Below are 25625 nucleotides of genomic sequence, written 5' to 3'. Positions count from 1 at the left end.
TCATAATAGGTCGGGCCCCGGGACATGACGAATAAAAGGCCTTAACCTCCACTTTTGGCCCCAGTAGCTCCTGCTTGTCCTGTGCCCTCTGGAAGGGGTTCTGACCACACTTCCCCCCCCTCACTCTCTGTTTCTTGCTTTCGCTCTGTGATGCCTCCTGCCCCTATCTCCCACCAGCAATAAAAAAAAGTTGTTTTGTGATGTGGCCAAACTGCTGTACAAGATGACTGATAAACTATGACAAGGCCAATATCTCTCTCGTAGGCAAGACCTATTGGCTTTGCCAATGCTTGTTTAGCTATGTGAATCGCTAATGGAGGCAACCTTTTGGGGGATTTTGGTTTTTAGTCCAGCCCTACCCCCCCATAGCAGCCTATCCTTCAATGGTTAGGAAGCTGAGTAGTATTAAATTAGATAATAGTAATATATTTTTTAAGCGCTTAGAGGCAGCAAAGCGCTGTACAAATACCTGGATTTGCACTGCACAGTGGAATGTAATGGGAAGATGAATAAGCCATTGAGTTCGATAAAACATTTTAAATTATAATCCAGGAAGTGTTGATTAGGAGCGTGCTTTATTTATTTCTGCATTTCACCACCGAAATAGCCATTAGTTTGCCTTGCACATTTCAAAAGTCTTGTTTGCTTGTAAGACTCGCATTAACATGTTAATACTGATCAGGCGGCCGACCCGAAACTACCTTTCCACTCAAGATTTTATAGCAAAATCGATAATTTAATTTAGTTGCCTGACCCAGTTAAAACAAAACTAATTACATCGCTTTAATCTCCTCATTGAATAAAGATGCCTCTGAATTAGGATGTCTCTACAAAAAAATACATTTGTACAAATGGGGTAAATGGAAATGAGCTCAAAATGGCCTCTTCGTGTCATTATTATAAGAAATCAGTTATTTTGCCTGCTGTAGTGCTTTTATAATTTGTTAGCAAAATTCTAGCAAGAGAAGCCAGGTCACGATACAAATCCTGAATATTAGTAACTCTTCTATTGGGGCAGCAAAACACCAAAAATCTATAGAAATACGTGGTAGTTTTAGGTCTGGCTTAAAGGCTGTTTTATCGGTCTCGCCAGGCTCATTATTAGCGTGTTATGTTAATACATTTTTTAAAGCGCAATTGTTACCCAGTAGATGTCCTGGTGCTGAGAAGTTATGAAACTTCATGACCGATAACTAAAACCACTGTCTGTGAAAAAACAGTAACTTCAGAGATTTCCTGAATTAATGTGTCTGAGGGGACCATACTGAAAATGATTGACCGCCCTGACTGTTCAAAAATAGCTGGAATTACTAATATAACATTTATACACAATTTTATTTTTGTGAATGATATTTGGGATATGTTTTTTAGTCCATAATTCTCCATACAGTATTCTAAAGTAAAATTATGCATAGGAAGTAAAAGTATCTAAACTCTTGGAGTCCATCTGGATCACAGAATGAGGTCCAAAGATGGAAGCCTACAGCCTAAAGGTTATACGGATGTAGATTGTGTTGTGTTATGTAGACAGAGATTGAGACAGGTAACATTCTCATGATATGAACATCATCTTGTGCCATCTATGGAAATTTGAATAGGATTCACAATTGTGTTATCAATAGAAGCAGAATGTGTTTGTGACTTATACTTGGGCCTGATTACGACTTTGGTGGTGTGGGGGCAGCCCGCCATGCCACACCACCAAAGATGACTGCCTCCTGCCAGATTTAGAGTCATTTTGTGGTCTGGCAGGCGGCCGGGCAGCTCAGCAGTCCTGTGGGGTGCATTACTAAGGCTCATATGTGAGCCTTTGAACTACTACGCAAAAGGAGCGCCAAAGCAAGTTTGTGGAGTGTGTAATCCATGCTGTGCAGGAACTGGGGTGCATGCACACAGAGGGGAACAACATGTGCCTCCCTGCATGTATCCCCATGCTCTGAGACAACTTGGTTTCCTCAGCACGAGCATTTTCTTGACATTAGCACCGCCATGAGACCGCTGAGGGTGAGGAAAATCGTAATATGCTTGGTGGTGCCACAGTGGCACTGCCAAGCATATTATGGCCTCAGACCACCATGCCACCACCAATGATTGCAAATTCCCGACAGTTGCGGTGGTCCTATAGCAGAATGACCGCCATAGTCATAACACAGCGGTCAGACCGCAAGTGCAACAGTCCTCGACTGCCACCACACCTCCACTGTGGGTCTGGTGGTCCAATTGAGTGCTAAAGTCTTAATTAGGCCCTTAGTAGTAGTGAACTTCTGGTAATGACTTAGTGGGTACGCTTACACGATGGGTGACACAATCACCATGAAAGGAGCTGCTGCATACTTGTCTGACCGGGTACTTGCACAATCAAACCATTTTCATATAACCGGAAAACTGGTATTGTCTTATAATTCGTTTGGTTTGCTAAAAGCTGTGGCTGTTGTGTAAAGTTCAAAATGAGAGCAAATGAGAGCCATTGTGAATTTCCATAATGGTGAGCTTTGTGGGCTGGTCCTGATTTTGATCATTATTTTGCCTCATGTGGATTCAATACACAATAAATGATGACAAAAAAGGTATTTCCTTGTTTGCAAACATGCTAAATGTACTCCATAAAATGTTCATTGAATGAACAATGAGATTGGCCTACACTCCTACAGCTTTAAGCTTTAGTTCAATTACTAAAGGCATTATGCTAAATTACTGCAAAACTGTCCGATATGGTAAAATCTGTTTCTCATCAGATGAACTTCGCAAGTAAAGCAACAAAAGAAATATGTCATGATTTGAATGCTATTGACTGGATAGTTCTCTGAAGGCATGAGAGGAAAAACTGCCTTGAAGAGTGTTGGAGAGGACCATGGCATAGATTCATCAAGCAAAATAGCGATCGCAATAGCTGCGAAACAGCGATTGCGATTGCAATTCCCGCTCCCGCAATTCATCAACTACAAAAGCAGCAAATAGCGATTTCGCAAAACAAAGAATAGTAAAACCATTTGGTAACCCCCATTGCGATTCCTTAACAGCGATTTCCCACATTTTCTGCGAAATATATTGCGAATTCGCAAATATATTGCGTAATCGCAAATATATTGCAAATTCGCAAAAAAATCACAATTCAAATTCATCATAAATCGCAATTTGCGAAAATACCCTAATTCGCTAAAAACGAGTCGCAATTTAAGGAGAAGTTAAACCAGGTGGTAACCATGAAGTCCAATTGGAAAAAAAATATGCAAACAAGAAACAGGTGTAGGGTAAATCAAACACACTTAAGGAGACTCAGTAGGAGCATGCGGAAAGTCACAATGCCAGGTCTCTACATCGTGGCAAGGCGGCTGAGGCTCCAGGCAGCAGCCCAGAACTGACGCAGGATCCAGGAGCGCATCATCCAGCTGCAGATTATACTCCTGGGAAAGACTGAAGAGGAGATCTACTCAAAATACAGGCTCAATGGGGCAATGATAAAGAAGCTCATCAGAGACCTTGACCCCCTGATGCAGCACCCAACACGGAGGACCAATACCGTGCCCACCCATGTCCAGGTCCTGTGCTGCCTGCACCTCCTGGCCTCTGGAAGCTTCCAGGGGATAGTCGCATATGCAGGGGGTATATCACAGAGTACTCTGTCACGCTGCCTACAGAGTTCCCTGGACGCCATGCTGAGCCGGATCCACCACTTCATCACCTTTCCAACAACCCAACAGGACTTAACGCAAACTAAACTGGACTTCTATCACACCGCCCATTTCCCCGAGGTAATTGGCTGCATTGACTGCACCCACATTCACATCTGTCCACCCGCTGAGACCGAATACATGTACCGGAACCGCAAGTCATACCACTCACTCAACATCCAGATGGTCTGCAATGCGAAGACCATCATCACAGACATTGTGGCCCAATACCCGGGGAGCATGCATGATTCGTTCATCTTCCGGCACAGCGGCCTACACACCCGCTTGGCCAAGGGTGAATTTGGCGAAGGACATCTCCTAGGTAAGTACACATGCCCACATACAGTATGTCAAGACCATGTTGCTGCACATAACAGGCACTGACCCTCTGCTCCTATCCTTCAGGTGACAGCACCTACGGCCCCCGTGAATACCTCCTCACCCCATACCGCAACCCTGCTACACCACAGGAATGGCGTTACAATGCTGCGCACATACACACCAGAAATTTAATTGAGCGGACATTTGGCATGTTAAAGAGTCAATTCCGCATCCTCCACAAGACAGGCGGTGCCCTCAAATACCAGCCTGAGGTCTGCTGCCACATCGTGGCCGTGTGTGCCATACTCCACAATATTGCCACCAAGCGGAGGATACCTGTGGAGGTGTCTGGTAGTGAGTCGGAGAGGGACAACCTGCCACCTGCACATGTGCATCATGCACGCGGGGAGAATCTTGCTGAAGGACACAGGCGCCACAACAACATCACACTGAACTATTTCTAGTGCACCCATACCCCTCACACAACACTGCACTCATGAATGCCACATGAATTAATGACATGAGGAAGATTTGTGTTCAAAATAAATTCTTTTTTTTTTGGTCAACAAGCTCTAGATGTGCTTTAAATCAGCATACATTCTTTTGTATACAGAGCAGGCGTGCGTGGTTACCTCACCATGGCACTGCCGATAATGAGTCAGTCACTGGCACCTCCTGCCGGACGCACCCTGACGCCTCTCCAACTCCACTTTGGGAGTGTCCGGCCGTGATACAGCATTGGGCCTGGAACTGCGGCACCTTTCAGGTAGCACCGGCTGCTCAAGCTCGATGTACCCTCACTGGCATCATCACCCCCCCTTTGCATGGCCATAGCCGCACACCTGTTGGTTCTCCACAGCGGTGGTGACCTGCTCCTGGGCCCTTGCAACATTTTGGCAGCATTGTACCATCTGTAGCTGCATGGCCAGTGACCTGCGCGACAACTGTGAAGTGGCGTTCCCAATGAGGTGGTTTGACCGGGTATAGGCAGATAGCCGTGTTAGCAGCTGGCAGTGGCGTTGGCGGGTGATGTCCTGCTGCGCCACCTTCAGTTGGTTGCTCTCTTTCACAGCAGCGGTTAGCTCCTGCACACTTTCAGTCAGTTGGTTTATATTGCATGCAGTTTTGTACAGCTGCAGCTGCATGGCTGCCATGTGCTGTGCCTGCTTGCAGTGCACAGCAAGCACCCAAGCTTCAGTTCCTAGCCCTAGATTTTGTGCCTGTTGCTCCATGTCTGGTGGTGTGGCCACAGAGCGCTGCTGCCTCAACCTGCCGCTTACCTGTGACCGCACCGTGGCTGTGCGGTGTGTCTGCCTCCTGGGTGGTGGTGGGGTCTGCTCCACTGCCATGCGTGACGCCTGGGGTGGTTGAGCTCTTCCTATGGCTGCAGGGGTTGCCCTGTGCGTTTGGGAAGGTGCTTGTCCAGGTGCTGGTGCAGGTGCATGTGATGGTCCAGGTGCTGGTGCTGTTTGGCTCTCTACCTCCGTCTCATCTGGAGTCTCCACGATATGGAGTGTCTCGCTAGCAGACGTCTCAGCATCTGCAGCACCTGTGATGTGAATGAGTGCATGATTAATGATATGATTCAGGCACCTGGGATGTAGCAACATGCATGCAGGCTTGCATTCCCTGACTGGCTTTAGGGGTATGTTTCACTTGACTGTTCTGGCTGTGTGTGGCTAACAGGTCACATTGTCACACTACAGGTCCCACAATGCAATTGGGCATTTGGGATGGGCAGGGACTGCATTACTGAGGTTACCAATATGGCTTGCTCTGAGGGCATGGGCATTGTAAGGGGGCGGGGTCGCAGTTGCATGGCTCTTACCTTGTGATTGGTGTGTGGCATGGGAGGTGTCCAGCTGAGTGACCCCCACGCAGGCAGCAGGGTTGATGGTGTTCTCCATCAAGTCCTCCAGTGGTGTGTTTGCAGGAACTGTGGAGTCTCCTCCTCTCGTGGCCAGTCTCTCCCCCAGTCTCTCCGCAATGCACTCCTTGGCACGACCTCTGAGGTCGTACCACCTCTTCTTGAGGTCATCGATTGACCGCTGTGTCACTCCAACGGCGTTGATCATTGCCCTGATGCGCAGCCAAATGTGCCTTTTGTTAGCTTCAGGCACCTTCAGGGAAAGCTTTCCCAACAGCTTGTCATGGTCCCTGCTGACTCCCTCTATCAAGTACTCCAGATCTTGTACAGAGAACTTGATTTTCCGCTTCCTGCCTGTTTCCCTGGATCCTGCTGCATCCTGGGACACACTGGTATCAATGTGTGTCCTGTCTTGGGACTGCAGGGTGTGTCTCCTGGAGCTCAGTGCTGTGCCTCCTCCTCTATCCAGCTCTGTGTTCCAAATGAGGCATGGAGCTGCCTACTTCCTGGTTGTGATGTCATCATTGTGCTCAAAATGTGACTTCCCGTTTTTGCGATCTCGCAATCTGGGAGATCGCTATTTGCGATTTCGGTATTTGCGAAATCGCAATTTGGGGTTGGGGAACAGCCGAATCTGCGATTTAATAGCGATTTTGGGTAATTCGCATACGGCGATTGCGAATTGCAGTTGATTAGCGATTTTGTTGAATTCATTCTGTGAATTCTAGATAGCGATTCGGTATTTTTCGCTGTTTAGAATTCGCAGAGTGGGTGCTTGATGCATCTGGGGGTTAATCAAGTGATCCTGACAAAAAGCACTGCTGTAAGGTAAGCTGAAATCCCACAATGGGTCAACGGCACTAACACAAAAAGGGTGAAGACGATAAATGAAAAAGTGGTGAAAATAACCACTGACTCAAGTTTGCAGTGAGGATCCAGAGAGGGGTGAACATTTGGAAAATAGTGGAGCTAAAGGTGAAACTGGTGAGGACAACAAAGTCATAGAAGTCCAGGACAATGAAAGTGAAAGTTCGGGTGAAAATCCTGATACCTCTAGTGATGGTACTGTCCAATTTGAAGATCAGAGTGAAGAACAGTTACAAAGTGAAAATTAAAGGCACGAGTAACAGAAGAAGAATTAGTCTCTGATCAAAAAACAACAAAAGTCAAGTCACCAGAACTCCCAGACGGAAAAAACAATTCATAGTGAACTATGCAGTTGAAGCTGTTCAGAGTTCAAGTCATCAGTATATGGGTAAGATTCAACAATAGTTTCTGGTGAAAAAGAAAGAGCTGAAGAAAACACACTGAAATGAACATACAAAGCAAAGCACTTTGAAGCCAGTAAAGGAAGAGTCCGCAGTAATTAAATTAGCCTAATAAAACAGTGAAAGTGAATCACCAATTGTTAAAAGATCAGCAAGAAAGAGAGCCCTACACAGAAAGTATATATCAACAGAATGGACACATCCAGCAACGGTATCTGAGGAAGAAGATGAATCAGAACAAGAGATATACAGTCTGATATACCTTTGTTAATACACATTTGAAAGAGAACCTGAAAATGAATCAGAATTGAAGGAAGAACAACCTTGACCATTTGAGAGACTGTAAAGATTTGGTAAAACTGGGAGGTCTTGATTCAAACTAAAGTAAATACTCTTTTGAGGGCATGACTTGAGATGAACCTTTGGAAAAATAGAAGACTTTTAAAGTTACATTTGTTTTGATTTTTTGATTATTATTTTAAAAGATATAATAACAAGAAAACCTATTATTGTTTTAAAGAATTGTTTTTATTTTAATCTTTAGAGATTCACAATAAAAGTTTTTATTTTTAGTCTCAGTAGAAAATGGAATACAGCAAATGCTGTAAAATAATTTGTTCAATTGTCCAAATATTAATACTGATAGGTTGGCTTTCGGTGGGATACTTCTCCATAACAGTTAAATTAAGTACAGTACATAATGAAGTAACACATAATAGACTGGCACATAGGGAAAGTGTAGTTAGTGGATTTTAAAGATAATATTTATGTCAACATGCTGAGAGAGTATATTGAAATATTATTAAACATCTCTGTGTGTGTACCTTTCTTCCTTATTTTGAAGGTGAAGGATCCACCTATGTTTAACTTCCATATAGTTTATCATGTACTGAGTTTGCTAGTGTATATAATAAAAAAGATTGCTATCTCCTTATTAATCAGATTTCAATATCTCATTGGGGGTATCTACTTATAACCGAAAATGAAGGAATTATTAATGGTGTTAATTATGATGAATGAATTGTGCATAGAACTGAATTTACTAATCAGGACTATGTGTGTGGTTTAACTAAAGAGAAGCATGAATTTATTAAAGAAAATAATGGGAGGAGAGTGAACATTGTAAGAGATTGGAGAAATGAGAGAGATAAGAGTTAAGATCAAAGAAGAAGCAGAAGAATTTAGATTGTCAACTCTGCATCCTATATTAAGAATGGTACGTGAGAAAAAAGGTGAGGGCATTGTGAACCTTTGAAAGCTGGTAAGGCTGAATATGTGGGAGAACGTGGATGTGAAAGAAGTTATGTTATAAATGCTGTTTTTCTGGTTAATGGAGAGACGATTTTGAGTAGAAGCTATTAAGTGTGTGGTAAAACCACATATTTTAACTTGCCACATAATTGGGTTAGATCATGTTATCTTGTGGTGGTGTTTCCTAGAGCTTGTCATATGAGTGAAGTAGACAAAGCACTTGGTTTGTAGAGAGTGAAACGTGAATTTGGCCAGATATTATATATACTCCGTGCTATTATTCCTCCTATAAGTGTAGCTATGAATTATATGAAACTTAGATGCTTTTCTATATGTGTTAGGGCACTGAAAATGCAAAATCACTTAGCACAAGATATCCTTCTTGAGAAGGAAGGCACTGTTTGCAAGTTTTGAAGGTTAAGAGGTGCCATGCCATAATCCCTGATAATAGCCCTTGTATTTATGCCTATATAAACAATATAACCAATATCACCTGTGAACTTTAAGTTTTAGCTTTGGCATGTGAGAGATTGTAGGTTTTTGGGTTAGTGAGATAGGGAAGGGTTTTTTCAAAGTTGGTCAATGGATTAATAATTTGAGTGTAGTAATTTAAGTTGATATCTAACACACGTAATAATCCTAACAATGTATGAAATTGATCTGTTTCTTTTTCTAGGTATCTGGATATCTGTTTGAAAATGGGTACAAAAATGGGGAGAAATCATTAGGAAGAATTTGAATTGGCTAATGTTAGAAATTGTGCCTACCAGCAAACGATGATTGAGGAGAATATCAGAAAGAAGCAGAAAGTGATGCTGATTAAACTATAGTTTCGAGAATATCATTTTACTAAACGATTTACTGATCAAAAATAATTAGAGGAGTGAATTGTAGAAGTGTATTGTAGATTTATATTTTTGTGCATCATTAACAATGTGCAACATGCATTTACATACACAATTTCAAATCAGCACACTGATTTAATACAATTGCTATCAAAACAATTTTCCTATGATGCATAGAACTGTATATTCTGATGTGTTTCAGTTATGGCACCCTTTTTTCAGCAAAACACAATATTAAACAAGATGGAAGTCCTCTCTGTCACTCACTCCTTCTTCCATCTGCACACATCCTCTCCCCACAAGACCACAGTCACACAGATTATTCTTCAACCTTATTATAGTTCCGCTCTTGGTGAACTTTTATAGTACTGATGCAAAACTATATCATGTAAAGACATTTCCGCTTCTTCAATTAAATCCATTAATTCAAATAGTGACACTGTAAATGTAACTTGTTCAAACAACTCTGGATTTCATTAGCATAGAGAGTGCTCAATATTTCCTCAAGAAAATGTGATAGCACTTAGGTGCTCAGATGAGGGTGCTTGTTTTTTCTTGTCTTATGATTTGCTCACACCACCATGATTCTTGCAAAAGTTCTTATTTCCTAAGCAACCACTGTATATAAAAACCCCTTTTATTTTTAGGGTGAGCAGGAAGATTTACTGGAGAATTACATGCTGCTAGGGGAGCTGCCCGTCTCTCTTTGGTTGTGCTGCCCATTGGGACTTTGAAGATTTTCAGATTTTTTTCATGCTCTCAATAACTATGCTTTTGAGAGCCTTCATGGCATTGACTATGCCTCACTTATTTTGGAATTGTGTAATAGAACCCATTTGTTTTTAATAGATATAGAACACAGTAATTGAGTGGGCCCACATTTTTTTAAATTGGAATTATTTAATGAGATTGTATTTTATTGATTCTGGAGTTCTGGGGTGCCTTAACACAGGGACATATTGCCTCATGAAATTGAGTTTTAATACTGATTCCAATCATGGGAGGTGAGTTTGGGGTAAATGTTTGAACGTCTACATTTTGGGGTGCCTTTGATTGGCTCCCACAACATCAAGGTCTGAATGATGTTGCAAGCAGTGTTTGAGGCATTGGATATCTGAAGCAAAGAAGACTTTCAAGTAGAGTTGTGAATTAGTGACATATTTCTGAATCTTGATACTGATATCTGTGAGTAGAGCAACATGTAGCTCCATTTAAAGTGTGAATATGGCAGGGGACAATATGGGACCCTCGGGGACTCCACAAGTGAAAGGGATCTATTGTGACCTAGAGGTGCAGATGTGAACAGACTTGTGTCGGTTACAAAGGTAGGAAGAGAACCAGTAATAAAACATTGCTGGTGAATTCGATTCGAGTCTGCAAGATGTGTATGAGGGTGGGATGGTCGATTGTGTCAAAACAACCTCAGAGGTCCAGCAATATCAGGAGGTCAGGATCATCTTTATCTGGGGTCAGAGTGCATCATCTGTGATATGTAAGGTAGCGGTATACATGCTGCACTAGTATGGGAAGCCAGACAGGTAGTTTTGCAGGAGATTGTAAGTACTGCTGCGATCTTAGAGTTAAACATAGACTGCTTTTTCAATAATCTTGCTGATAAATGGTAGGCTAATGATGGGTAGGTAGTTGGTGATCAGGTCATCAGGTTCTAGTGTAGGTTTATTTGGGAGTGATAGGATCTGGTCTGTCTTATGAGCTTTTGGGAAGACGTCTTGAATGTGGAAGGCATTGACAATTTTAAACAGGGTAAGAAAGCTTTTGAGAATAACAATGGTAAGGGAGTTGGGTATATCTGCAAGGTCTGGGAGAGATAAGGGTCTGAAGACTAACCATTGTAGGATTCAATGGGAAGAGATGAATAAAAAAGATGAAGCCTGCTTGGCATCATCGATGTGCTGTCGCAGATCTTCACTGAACAAGAGAATGATGACTTTGCACTCCTATGAAGTGAGGAAAAGGTTGATATGGCAGAGGGGTGATGCAAAGCTTGATTTTCTTGAACAGAGTTCTGCTTCTTTTGGCGGCTTCAGTGAAGGTGATCAAATAGTACTTTGCTTTGGCTGATGTGATGAGCTGCCTGCAAGTTGCATGGATGGATTTCAGTACAAAAAGATCCTCTAAAGTTCTGTTTGTCTGTCTATTCAGGGATTAATTGTTTATTGACAGCCAAGTCTGTAGAATACCAGGGTGCAAAAGGCGTTGGTTGACTCAATCACTGTGGCACAATGGTTTAGTCTAAAGGTGAACTATGACAGATGTAATGAGAATAGGGTTGTAACGTTTGTAATAGAAAGTCTGACTCTGATTTCGTAAGGCAACACACATTGAATAATGGCTTCCATAAAAGTTGAATTAAGTACATACTATTGAATTTATACCATTGGGTCCTGATAACCATGAAAGTTTAGACCCAACCTGAAAGTGACTATGAATCTAAAGTGATATAACTGCTTGATTGCGCCACTAGTTTACAGTAGTCTCTTGGTTACCAATAGTCAAATGCAGCTGAATTGGGATGCAGTGGAATCTAGCTCCATTATTCCATTGATAAACAATTTTTTTAATGATTAGCCGAATCCAGTAAATATAGGCACTTTTGAGGCACATCCATATACGGAATTGCATAAGGTGTCAGTTGAGGATTTAGCCCTTTTTCCTTGTAGACCAGTTTGTGTCAAGAGAACAAGTAACAAAGATACTGCCCACTATTTTGACAAGGAATGGAGATTAGTGAGGAAAGCACTCAGAGAAGCAATTGAGAGCACTACATCAAATGAAAATAAATCAACTGGGTATTGCTACAAAGCCACAGCGCACGAGCAACAGGTTATGTGGGAAAATGATAGATAGCAGTGTCATCTTGAAGCAGTGAGAGCCAAAAATGGCATGAGCATCTTGAATCTTTTTGGCACATCATTCCTATTCCTATTCCTATTCCTATAGTAGAGTTACGTGTTACCGAAGATCATTAGTACTTACACTTTTTTCACTTTATTCTACTACAGATGTGCCTCTCTGTGTCATGACATAAACAATGAAGATTGAGCCCTTCTCACTGAAAGAAATAATGACATCCATTAAGAGATAAAAACTTAGAAGGCACTTGGCCTGGATAAAATCCCAGAAAGACAGTTAGATTACTCTTCTGAGTAATGCAGTCTTAAAAGGAGCACCGGTTCCTGCTTCAAGAAGGGGAAACAGTCTTGTTATATGATAAAGTTGACAGAAATGACTCATCAAACTATCGTCCAATTAGTCATTTAGATCATTTTCAAAAAAAATGTTGCCTGTGCGTTGTTGCTTGGAATAGATCAGGCATGTTTTAGTTACACAAAATAGAATTAATCAAGTTGTAGGTTTTCTATTATTGAAGTATTTTGTGCTGCGAAAACTCAAGCTTTATGCGGTAATGTGGAATTACGTTGCACCTTTGATCATTTGGTCAGGCACCTGCTTTGGTCCTGTTGGTCGGATAATGGTATTCCGTTTGGTTCTAGACTCCCTTAGGGGAATTACCCTTGGTGCACAACTAAATTCTCTCATGAGTGTTCAGATTAGGTCAAGGATGAAACACATTTTTTGTTCTTTTGTCCACCGTACACTAATCCCAGGGTCAAATGCCTTAAGCAATTGCTCAGTCTAGGGTGTTCAGAGAGGGAAACTTGCAATTGTTTCTCAAAACTGATACTTCAGGTTTGGTGTTGGTTGGGTTTTTGCACTTCCTGTTGGACGCAGGGACATTAAGAAACCATCTGACAACCGTTTAATCTAACTTTACACTACTTCCATATGTATTTTTTATGATTTTATAGTTTTATATCACATGATATGATGGTGATTATTTTTGATAGATGATTATGTTTTCCATTTTCATGTATATTATGTATATATATATATATGCGTACATTTTATTATAGTGTTCAATGTTTTATGGGCATTGACTCAAACAAAACTATTTTGCTTCAAATTTGCAAAAGAACATTTGATCAGCTAGAGATTGAGCACCTTCTCTGTCAGTTGTACACAGAAAGGCAAGAGAGAAATGGCATCTTCAAGAGCTGGAGATTGCATGCTTTTTTTCAGTCAATCAGGAAAGGACCGGATAACAGTGAGGAATCTACTAGCCTACCAACTGAAAGAGCAATGGCCCTCTTTATTCATTGAAAGGTATGGGTTGGAAATGGTTGATCAGGAGAATCTGATGTGATGGTGTTCATAAATCTCAATGCCTCCTCTACAGACAGGTAGAACTCAGTGGTAAAATCTAAGGATGCAAAAGCAGAATAACTTATCATAGGGTTTGAAGGTGGTTGGTAAGGTGTGATAAATAGAGCATTTTTTCTTTAAAAGTCTAAATGATGCGTTGCCAAATTTCCTGAGTGGATGTCATTGGCAGTTGGGCACATGAAAGTGTGGAGAATTCGCCGACAATTTCAATAGCTCCCTTGAAGCATTGGTACTAGACAGAGATTTGTGGGCAAAATGCTGTGACGAACGCATCTCACCTGAACCTTAAGTTTCCTGTGAGCCATTACATAATATCTTTCCCTCAGGAAGATAGTTACTATGAATACTCCTTTCAAATCTCTTACATACTTATGTAGCAGCATAAGGAGCAGGGGTGTACAATGAGTCTGATGGAGTTTTCTGACAAGATTTAGAAACTTGCACACTTCATCATACATAAATACAGCAGTGCAGTCTTACACATAATCAATAATTGTAGGCATTGCATTTGCATTGCTGGCTATGTCCACTGTTGGCAATGAGACACCCATCCATCCCGGGGTGAAGTCGATCCCTCCCTTACATGAATGGGGGACACTATTGACATAACTGTAGTCATTTAATTTGCCCCAGACCGTCTCCCATTTTTTGGTACAACCCCTACTTTAATAAGCCACCTTCGCTGTGGTTCATTGACAAAATATTGACCAATAACTTATTACCATACCAAAATATTGTGACCAAAATATCGATGTCAAAAATATCGTTAACCTAGACTTATAATAGTAAGTACAAAAATAACGGACAAACTATATTGATGTCATTAATATAGTTGCATTAAATATTGCTTTTAATATATTCATATAAAGTAAATTAATCGATATTAATACATATTTTAAATAGTAACGTTAATTAAAACATAACATTGATTAAATATATACGTTAACAAATATAACAAATAAACTACATTTTAAAAAGTTAAACACACATACATAATAATTAATATATTTATTTACATATATTTACTTAAAGAAAAATTAGAACTAATATTTTAACAAATAAATATATGTATTTACATCTACCAATATTATAACATCTTTAACTAAATAAAAGAAATAAAATAACTTTAAATTCTTTAAATTTAGTAAAAACTATTTTACACATTACAAACAATAATAAAAAATATAAAAATGTTAAATGAACAAAAACACAATAAAATAAATTATAACAATATAAAATAAATCATGAAATATAAAACTTAATACATATACTATTCCCTCTACAATTTTTTCCAACTACGCAAGCTAATATAGTAAATATGAAAACAAATTTACTGATCCTACTTCACACAATAAAGCTGGGTGTCCCCCAGGCCCCTTAGCGGAGGGCCATGGGGGTAGGGGCTCTTCTAGGTGCCCCCAAAGACACTTTCCAACAGTCTCCTCATGTTGGAAAGGCCAACATGAAAGGGCTGTCCCAAAGTGACTTTATAATGCCGACAGTGGAGCCGAGCCTGGCTATGCCGTCATTAGGGCTTTATGGTGGCTTCGACACTCTGACTCCCCCCACAGGTTTCACTCCGACCACTTTCATCCTAATACGGCGGTCAGACTGAAACTTACAATGTCGGACAGAAAGCCTCTAACAGCTGGTCGTAAGCTTTCCGCCCGACATTGTAATCGGGCCCAAATATTTAAATAATTCAAATTAATTAACTCCCCACCCTTTACCCCTATAAACCCTACAACCTGCACCTAAAAATAATTTTATTTAACATATTTCATAATTCCTTATTAATTGATTAATATGAATTAACAACTAATTATTAATTAATTACAAATCAATTACTTCCCACCCTTTACCCGTATAAGCCCCACAATCCACACATAAAATTTATATTAAAAAAATATCAGCATGATTAACACAATTACAATTTAAATAAATAAATAATATTAAATAAAAAATAATAATTAATTTATAACAGTTAAATTACTGCCCAACCTATACCCCCATGAAGCCACAACCCACTACGGAACTAAAAAACACAAAATGTAATTACATTAAATTTAATAGCTTCTAACAATTCAATAAATATATTAAAAAATATAAACAATAATTAGACACAAAAATTACATCATATACATTTTAAATATATACTAAAATACTTATCAATAATTTAAAAAACAATATTTTAAGTAACTATATTTTTGCAAATGATATTAATGACTGATGACATTCGCACATCCCGATATTTTGGACTCGATATTCTGGTATGCAATCGTTTTTACTCAATATTTTGTCTGAATACTCTCTGCCACCATATACCGATCAATATGTTTTTTAACACCTTGTGTGCGGCGCCGATTTCCCCCCGGTGCTGGACATTCCAGAACAGGGTGTGGTCGTGACGGAACCATTCCGTCATCAGCACAGCTCAACCGTGACTGATGACAGAATGGTTCCGTCACAAGCATCGAAGGGGTTAAGCCGCGTCAGTGGGCCCTGTAGATTTTTGGTGGCAAATAAGTCAGATTTGGTAGTAATATAAATGCCAAGATAACGGAACCCTTCTGTTACCGTCCAGGCCTCACAATCAAGTGGCAAGCACGGTGCCTGCCTGCAAAAGGCTCATATCACAGATTTAGACCAATTGATGGTATAAACGGAATCCCTGCCAAAGTTATTGAAGATTTGCAGTGATCTTGGAATAGAGGATTGTGGAGTCACAATGTATAGAATGATATCATTGGCAGACAGAGATATTCTATCTTCCCAGTCCTCTGCCCAGTGTTTATCTAGCACCTCCGAGGGCTAGAGATTTAGATTTTAGGTGTTAATCTGGACTTCATGATTGATAGGAACAATATTATTGATCTGAGAATTAATCTTTAGAGGCTATACAACAACTTCTAGCAATGAGCCTAAGTTGTCAGCATGTACTTTGCTCAGGTTATGTTTGCTTTGTGCTGGAGTATGGAAGGAGTGTTCTGAGTATTGTCGGTTTAAAATTTAAGAGAGAATAGGATCATAGAATAGTACGACCAGGAGGTTAGTAGGTTCTATAAAGTCACATAAAACAAAAATCTACAAGGGCAGCCTTCTGAGGAAGTATGTTTTGGACACTCTGATATCTATTCACAAAGATACATTTACACGTGTGAATGTACTCCTGCACTTAGGTGTAAATCTACTTTTTGTAAGATTCTACTTAAATCTAAGATTAGATTAACACCTAAGTGTAGAGTTACATGTCTCCAATCTCCCGTGGAGAGGATGGAGGTGTTGTAATCTATCAGCGATTAGGTTGAGCGTTAGCAAAAGACATTTTAGTTCTAGCCGTTATCTTGACATTTAACGGCCTCCATCTTGAATTCATGGCAGCTATTTTGTCTGCCACACGCTACCTCGTGTCGACCATGTGCTTTGTCCTATCTTTCTGCTCATGGCCTTTTAATCTGCCTGGCAACAGGCTATTATTAGCGTTCCCTTGTTTTGCCGCTGACCGTCTACATCTGTTAGTGATTAGCCCTATATTGGAATGTGTTAGCCGAGACCCCAAGACTGTTAGCTCCTCCTACTGATCGATCGTGCTTCTCAATATTGCCTTATATGGACATAAAATGTGCTCTTGTGCCTTGTACCGCCGTCTTTTGAGCCCTTGTGTGGGTATAAATAAACCATGCGTCTGTAGCCCTTTGTGCTACTTCTCGCAATGCCGAAGGGTACTGTTTGAATTGTAACACCACCTCATGAGGTGTAATAAACGTTATGTTTTGTATTTTCCAGTTTCTGTGCCAATTTCTTCCAATTGGGTCTGAGGACTTCGTGCAGAGAAGGGCGAACCCCTTGCACTAGCGGGTCTGGCTGAGGCCTGCACGACAAAATTGGCACCCGACACGTGGGGCTCATCGGTGACTCGGATGCCCGAAGGATTGGTCGTGACGAAGGTTCCGAACCTCGCTGAGGACGCGATCGCTGCCAGAGGAGAACCGAGTCTTGGCACCCGAGGCGGTTCTTCCCTTCTTTCCGATCTGACCATCCAGGCGGCGCCGGTCCCCGACTGAGATCTCTTCTGTTGGTCTGCCGTGCAGTGACCGTTTGGTCGAATTTAGAACTTGGCAGTTGGAACCAGGACAGCCTATGATTGGTAAGAGCCGTTTTGCGGCACCTATTGTAGGTTTTGGATGCCCTTGTATGGTAAGGTAGTTTTAGGAACACTTACTGTGGCATATTTGTATTTGGAATAGACTAGTCTAGTTTGACATTTGGAATTTTATATTTGAAGTTTTGCATTAGGAATTTTGTTTGAATATATGTGTTGCAACTCATATAGGCGGGTAATGCGAGGATTTTTCTTCAACTATTTGATTTGAACGGCGCAACGTACTAAGAAAGTACCTTAAGCGCTACTTTACGTATAATAGTGCATATCTTGCATTATTTTTTGGCATGCCTGTTTTCAGCGCACTTCGAAAGTTGTGCTGCTTTTGTAATGGTACCAGTTTACGACTTGAGGAATCGCAGCCGGCTCCCCCAGAAGGGACGCCTAATAGAGATATGTATGTGAAGTTTGGTCTTTCTGCCATGTTGTACGGCACGTTGTGCCACAAATACAATAAAAAGGATCCTGAGTTATGGTGGCCACTGCATGGGTCATTTGATGCGCGAAAGGTTGAGTATGTGGAACGATGTTTGTATGTGCGAAGGTCGAGACGTGATATGTTTCAAAGTTTGCGAATGTGGGAAAAAGAAGTACGACAGCAAGAGAAGCGTGAGCAAGCGTTGATTGAAAAGGAACAGCAAAAGAATGTGTATGAGAAAGCGCTGGAGTTGAGAAAGAAAGAAGTGAATGAGTTAAAGGAGCGAGAGGAGAAAGAACATAGGTTGCAGGTATCTGGCCAATATCCTGTTCGTCAGCCTCTCTATCCTGTCCTTAATAAACCGCAAGATGATTTTTTGTTATTAGATCGACCTCCACCTCCGTATGCCGTTCCGTCCGCTCCGTCCGGAGACGATGAGGACTCTGATGCAGAGCAACGAAAAGCGCGGGACACCCGATCCATGTTGTCTACTGTGCGTTTGTCCGAGCTTAGACAAGCTGTTTGTATGGCATTACGTAATACTAATTCTGCTCCTGCTCTCTTAGCCTCTATGAAAGATTGGTCGGAAAAGGAGCAGATATATTTTACTGAGTCATTTGCTGATGAAGTTGTAGAAATGTTTCGAAAATACTCTTCAGTTTTAGAACCTGTTGATATAGCAAATGATCGTAAACAGCTACGTGATGGTGCTTTTGCTTTGTCCCAGGTAGACGACGCGATTAGACGATTGATTAAATTACGAAATGAGGCGTTCCACTTGAAGGAGCAGAAAAAGACTGCGGCCACCGCTCCACAGTCCAATCCTCCCGGAGAGTCGCAGTCTCCTGTCTTCGAAACAGATAAGATAATACGGGTTGACATGAGACCTATGCGGGTAGCCGCGCCCTTGTATGTTCCTCCTAAAGGAACGGGTGATGAGGACGATAAGAATTCTGCTAATGCTAAAGGACATTTTAATTATAATTGGGTATACACTCCTTGGAATAGAGCAGATGTAATGGCGCTAAAAGCAGCGTTGCCTGATCCGCGTAAAAATCCAGCCACCTTTTATGAGGAAGTTGAAGGCGCTTTAAATTCCTGTACTATGACCTTATGTGATATAGATTTATTTTTCGGTTTAATTCTGCCCCCAGATATGTGGAGTACTGTTCGTAAAATTGATGACCGTGCTATTTTTGGCGCCGAATGGAAAGATTTGGAATGAATAGATGCGGATAGAGAGCCCGCCCAAAAGCCACATCGGTTAATACTAGATCTTCCTGCAGCAATTTTGACTAAACTTAAAACAGTTATCCCCCCTAAAAAGATTGATTGGACTGTTTTAGCATCGTGAAAACAAAAGACAGATGAATCAGTTTTTGATTTCTTTACACGTTTTGAGGAAGCTTTTCATGATTTTAGCGGCCAGTCTTTAACAGATGATACCGGCAGGCATTTGTTTGTCAATAAATATGTCGCAAATCTGTTACCAGGGTTAGCCAGCAGTCTAAAAGCTAGTGAAAGTTCTTGGACTACGTCCTCTCCGGCCTCTGTTTTAACGATGGCTCAATACTATGAGCGTCAAGAATTAGAGGCGAAGGGGAATGAGGAAAAGAAATCTAAAGAGTTAAAAACAAAAGTTATGTTGGCCCAGGTTTACGGTCCGCCTTCTAGAGGTTGTGATAGAGGCCACGATAGGAATTACGATAGAGGCGGACGAGGATCTTTCAATATCCCTTACACTTGTACGAATTCGTCCATTAATCAATGTGCGTATTGTAAGCAGTTTGGCCATTGGATGCTTGATTGCCCATTGTTGCGCGCCCAGCAGAATTCACGGGGCGGGGCCAAATGAGAAATCGTTCAGGGTTTTCGGGACCTAGGGGAAATTTGAATGATCGTGCCCGATTTGATGCAAATGTACGACCACAGAATAGCCAAAACACTTTTGATAGACGAAATCAATGTCAAATATCTGATTATGTTCAGCCTGATATTTACGGTTCTTCTTATGCATAGGATTGCCTAGGATGGGGTAAGGAATCAGTTGAAGTTCCAGTAGATCTGACGGGTCCCTATGTTACAGCACATGTTTTGGGTTCTGCAGATCGGTTTCTGGTTGATACAGGAGCTACTCGTAGCGCTCTGTCTAAAAATTTGGTTCCGAGCGCTCCCCTGTCTGGCACGACTATTACTTCGATAATTTAGTGCTCCATGCCAGTTTTTGCTTTCCCCAAACACACTAGACAATTTTGTGGGTCTTGACATGCTGAAGTATTTTAGAGCCACGATACGATGTTCTCCTGAAGGGGTGCGTGTCATTTTAAATGATAATCACTCTGAGCCTGAAAGAATTTGCCTTGTTCAGGAAGATATTGCACTAGCCTCACTTCCTGAATCTTTGTGGGCTACCTCAGAAACTGATGTGGGTCAGATGGTTATCCCACCGGTTCAGATTAGTGTCAAGGAGGGAGCTGTGTTACCCCGTTTGCCACAATACAGGATCTCACAGGAGGGAGAAGAAGCACTCATATGAATTGTAGATGATTTGATCCAAGTTGGGGTTGTTGAAGAAGTCCCATTTAATGTTTGCAACAGTCCAATTCATCAGATTCTTGAAAAGAGACACTGATACACGAGTTTACAGGTTCATTATTGATTTGAGGGAGGTGAATAAGATTGTCGTGCCACAGTATCCTGTGGTTTCTGACATCACAACACTTCTTACTCTGGCTCCTCCGACTGCCACTACATTTTCTGTGATAGACTTGAAGAACGCTTTCTTTTCGATCCCTATTCATCCTGACAGCCGATATTTGTTTGGTTTCACTTTGAATAATCGATCGTATAGATTTTGTAGAGTTCCTCAAGGCTATACTGAGAGTCCGAGTATTTACAGTCAAGCATTAAAAAGAGAACTTGATTCGTTTGCATTGCCCGAAGGTGTGGCTCTCATACAATATGTCGACGACATCTTGCTGGCAGTCGACACCCCAGAACAGTGTGAAAAATGTACTCTCTCTTTGCTTTCTTTCCTTGCTTCACATCATCACAAAGTCTGTAGAAAGAAGCTACAATATTGTAGACCAAAGGTAACCTACTTAGGTCACCTTTTGTCTAAGGAGGGGCGTGCATTGACATCAGATCGCATACAAGCAATTTTAGACACACCAGTTCCTACCACACAGAAAGGAGCACGTGCATTTCTGGGTCTTACTTACTTTTGTAGACAGTGGATTTTGGGATTCTCACACATTGTTAAGCCTTTGTTAGCGCTTCTGACTAAAGATACTCCAGTACCCCTTCCATGGACAGATGAATGTGAAAGTGCTTTTCGACAGTTACAACAAGCCCTTTGTTCAGCACCAGTGTTAGGCACACCAGATTACACGAAGCTTTTCACACTTTATGTACACGAGAAAGATGGATGTACATTGTCAGTTTTAGTTCAGTTACATGGCGATAAGCAACGTCCTTGTGCATATTTCTCAGCAGTACTTGATCCTGTTGCTAGAGCATTACCTGGGTGCTTTCTCTCAGTTGCAGCAACAGCTGTGTCAATACGACAGAGTGAGGGAATAGTTTTGTCACACAAGTTGTTAGTGTTAGTACCTCATGCTGTTGATGCCCTTTTGAATCAGACAAAGATTCAGCACTTAACTAGCGCTCGTCTTACAGGATACGAACTGACATTGCTAGCTCCTCACATTACATTGAAGAGATGTGCAACTTTGAACCCAGCTACTTTGTTGCCATATCCGGTAACTCAGCCTCAGTCACAAGAAACGCATGATTGTATATTTTTGACTGAGGAACAGACAAAGGGTCACATTGATTTGCAGGATACGCCCCTTCCAGATGTGGATGGTGAATTGTGGGTTGATGAGTCTTGTTTGAAATGAACAGATGGTACGAGCTCAGCCGCATATGCAATTACCACGCTGGAAACTATAGTGGAGACAGCTCGCATACCACAGAAATCGGCCCAAGCAGCTGAATTGATAGCTTTGACATGAGCATGTGAGCTCAGTGCTGGTTTGCGTGTGAACATTTACACAGATAGTCGCTATGCTTTTGGAGTAGCGCATGATTTGGGCCTACTCTGGAAGGAAAGCGGCTTTCTTACATCTCATGGAATACAGATAATGCATGGAGAATTAGTGCATAATCTCTTGACTGCATTAACATGTCCCAAGAAAGTAGCCATAGTGAAGTGCAGTGCACACAAGAAAGTGACAGACAAGATTGGACAAGGAAATGCCTTTGCAGACCACGTGGCACGTGAAACTGTGATGCAGAGAAATACTACTCCTATGTACGTAGTGAAGTCACAAGCTGAGAGATGGCATGATGCTAGGCAGGAAGTGCGAGAGATACAGAGGACAGCCTCTGACAAAGAACGTGAACGGTGGTCTAAAGAAGGAGAGTTAGATGATGAAGGTTGTTGTAGAAATAAACAGATGGACAGATGGATGCTGCCTATAGCTTTCGTACAACCTATGGTTCAGATGGCACATGGGCTAGCACATGTTAGAGCTTCCGCAATAACGAGAATGCTTACGCAAGTTTGGGAGCATCCAGAAATTGCTAGCACAGCTAAGAGAGTAGTACAGTCTTGCTTGATTTGTTTACAATACAATCCTGGAAAAGGAACACGAGTTCCATCTTGAGGTTTTGCTACACCGACTGCACCTTTTGAAGTCCTGCAAATGGACTACATTCAGCTTGAGCGTTGTAATAACTTGAAGTATGTTTTGGTGGTGGTTTGTGCCTTCAGTAAATCGATTGAGGCATACCCCACAAAAGACAATACTGCTATTACTACTGCTAAGGTGCTACTGAAGGAGTTCTTCCCGAGGTTTGGTGTTTGCAGACTTTTATGGAATGATAACGGACCTGATTTTGTTGGGGAAGTTATCAAGTATGTCTTGAAGGGATTAGGAATCAAGCAGAAGTTTCATGCTGTGTTCCATCCACAATCAGCAGGATTGCTGGAAAGGTATAATGCTACTCTGAAGCTGAAAATTGCGAAAATCCAAGCTTCCACGAATTTGACTTGGCCAGATGCGTTGCCATTGGCATTGCTGTCCATTACATCGGTACCACATTCTAGAACGGGTCTCACCCCGTACGAGGTGGTATTCGGAAGGCCGATGAATATTTGGGGAGTTCCGAAACCGAGTTCTGTGTATGATGTACCTTGTGTCTTGATGAATGACTATTTGGCACAATTAACTGACAGCTTGGTTTCTATTCATCAACAGGTTCGAGAAGCGCTTCCCGATAAATCCCAAGGTGAGGGCCATGAACTCCGTCCTGGTGACTTCGTGATGGTAAAATCCTTTGAGAGGTCAAGCAGCCTGGAGCCGAGATGGCGGGGACCTTAGCAAGTGCTCCTCACCACGAGAACGGCAGTTCGAGTCACCAACAAGAAGAACTGGGTGCATAGCACTCATTGTTGGAAGGTATTGTCGACCTTGGTGGAACCTGCTGTGCTGACCGACCATCGAGAGTTCTTGACTACGGAGAAAGGCCCTGCTGTATCACCTGACAGATCTGCGGAGTTCTTCCCGGACCAGACGACTCCTGGAGCAACGCGATACAATCTGAGATCGAGGAAGTGATCTACAGTTTTTTTTTTCTTGAGAGACAGGTTGAGCAACCGCCCTGGGTAGTGGAAACGGAATGCCAATATGACAAGGGAGGGGGATCAGCCCTGCGTAGTGTAGTGACACATGTCTTGATCTGTGGTGAAGAAAACAACATCTACCCACGGGTGAAGAGCTCATTGACTATTTTTTTTCTATTTTGTAGTTTTGAGAGAACTGACTTTGTTACTATGATAACTACTAAGAAAAATATTTTAGGAGTGTTAGGTGTTTTTGTTGTCTTGACAATTATAGCAGTGATCACCTGGTCTGTTGAAATGATGATTCCTGCTCGTGAGTTTTTTGTGGTTCCTACTACTCCAGTCCCAGAGGAACATCAGCATTTCACTCTTCCGTATCATGAGTACAAGCATCGAGAGTCCTATTTGAATAATACATTTGTTAAGATGCTCCATCACACTCACAACGCAACCAATACCACGAATTGCTGTATATGTGGTATGCTTCCAGCACATCACAAGAAAGGTGGAACACCGTTTATTCCACTTCCCTTTTCGCATAATGGTTCTTGTCGAGCCTGGTATACTCTTCTCTTTGTGAACAGGAAACCTGCAGTAGGTGAACTTCTCTTTCGTCTGAATAAAGAGTGTTACCAAGATGAACATGGGTATCCCCAAGCGAATGGAACTATATGGGAATTGGGAGTCTGGCTGAGGCCTGCACGACAGAGGCATCTAGACTGAGTGTATAATTCCTCATAACTTTTCCATGTAGGTGGAGATCTCTGCCATTTTGGCAGAGATATGTCTGTGGGAAAGTGTATGGGAATTTAAAAAGTGTATTTATTTTTAACAACATTTTTTACTGAAAGGTCGATGCTGTGCTGGAACTTCTGCGCATTAACACAGGGGACACATGTTTAGCCCCAAGGGTCTTCCTCACCACCACTGTTTTCATGGAGAAAAGACCTGCATGAAAACAGTGGTGGTGATGGAAGTCTTAATGTGCTTCGCAGGGCCCTGGTGTTCCCGCCAAGCATATAGGTGCCTCTGGATCGCCGCACTACCACCAGGGAATGGAGGTTCCCTGGCAGAGTTGGCAGCCTCAGGGCAGCATGACCATTAGGATCATAATGGGGCAGTTTCAAGACCACCGCCACTGCGCCACCACGGGTCTGGTGGTCCTCGGACACCAGACTTGTAATAGGCACCTTACATTTTAATACAAGTTTTGAAATATTTCTTTTTATAATTAAATAATTAAATAATTTAACTATATATTTTTTAAACAATAACATATCTAATGAATCATTTTTCATCAGTTTAACATTAAAAGAACATCTAAATATATTTCAAAAGTTGCAATAATTTCATTATACTAACATTATTTCCCTTGGGGTGTTGTTTGAGCCCCTGTCTCACTTTTTTTTGTGGAAGTTTATTGCAGTATCTGTTAGTGGCCATGTGTGCTGCTATAAGGTGTAGGATTCCCGTCATCTATATTGGAAGGCATTTTTAAGAATGCTTGATCTGGGGAGCACAAACTCAGGATTCAGAACGAACATAGAGTTAGGGTTGATTTTACTGATAAAAATCTATTTCTACCCAAATAAATCCTTTTAAGCAAAATTAGGATAACACAAGCCTGGGAAAAAACACATAAGTTTCTAACCTAGATTACGATTGTAATTTATGAACTGCACAGTAAAAAAGGGGATTTCTCTGACAAAAGCGGTAAACCTCTGAGCTATGCACATAAAATACTGTTTTGTGTTCTGCTCGTTGAACCAGGCATATTAACCCTCTGTGCTACCTTAGATGAGTCAAAGCTGCCACTAGACAAAACTCTGATCTCTCTCCAGCAGGTACATTAATCACCAGAATTATTTTAGCACCTTTATTGTTGTCTGATAAATGTTGGATATACAAGGAACTCTGCAAAGCTTTTAAAACTGTGTATTGCTACAAA

Source organism: Lissotriton helveticus, chromosome 4_1 (genome assembly GCF_964261635.1).
Source record: "Lissotriton helveticus chromosome 4_1, aLisHel1.1, whole genome shotgun sequence".
Lineage (NCBI taxonomy): Eukaryota > Metazoa > Chordata > Amphibia > Caudata > Salamandridae > Lissotriton > Lissotriton helveticus.
Note: the sequence above shows the minus strand (reverse complement) of the source record.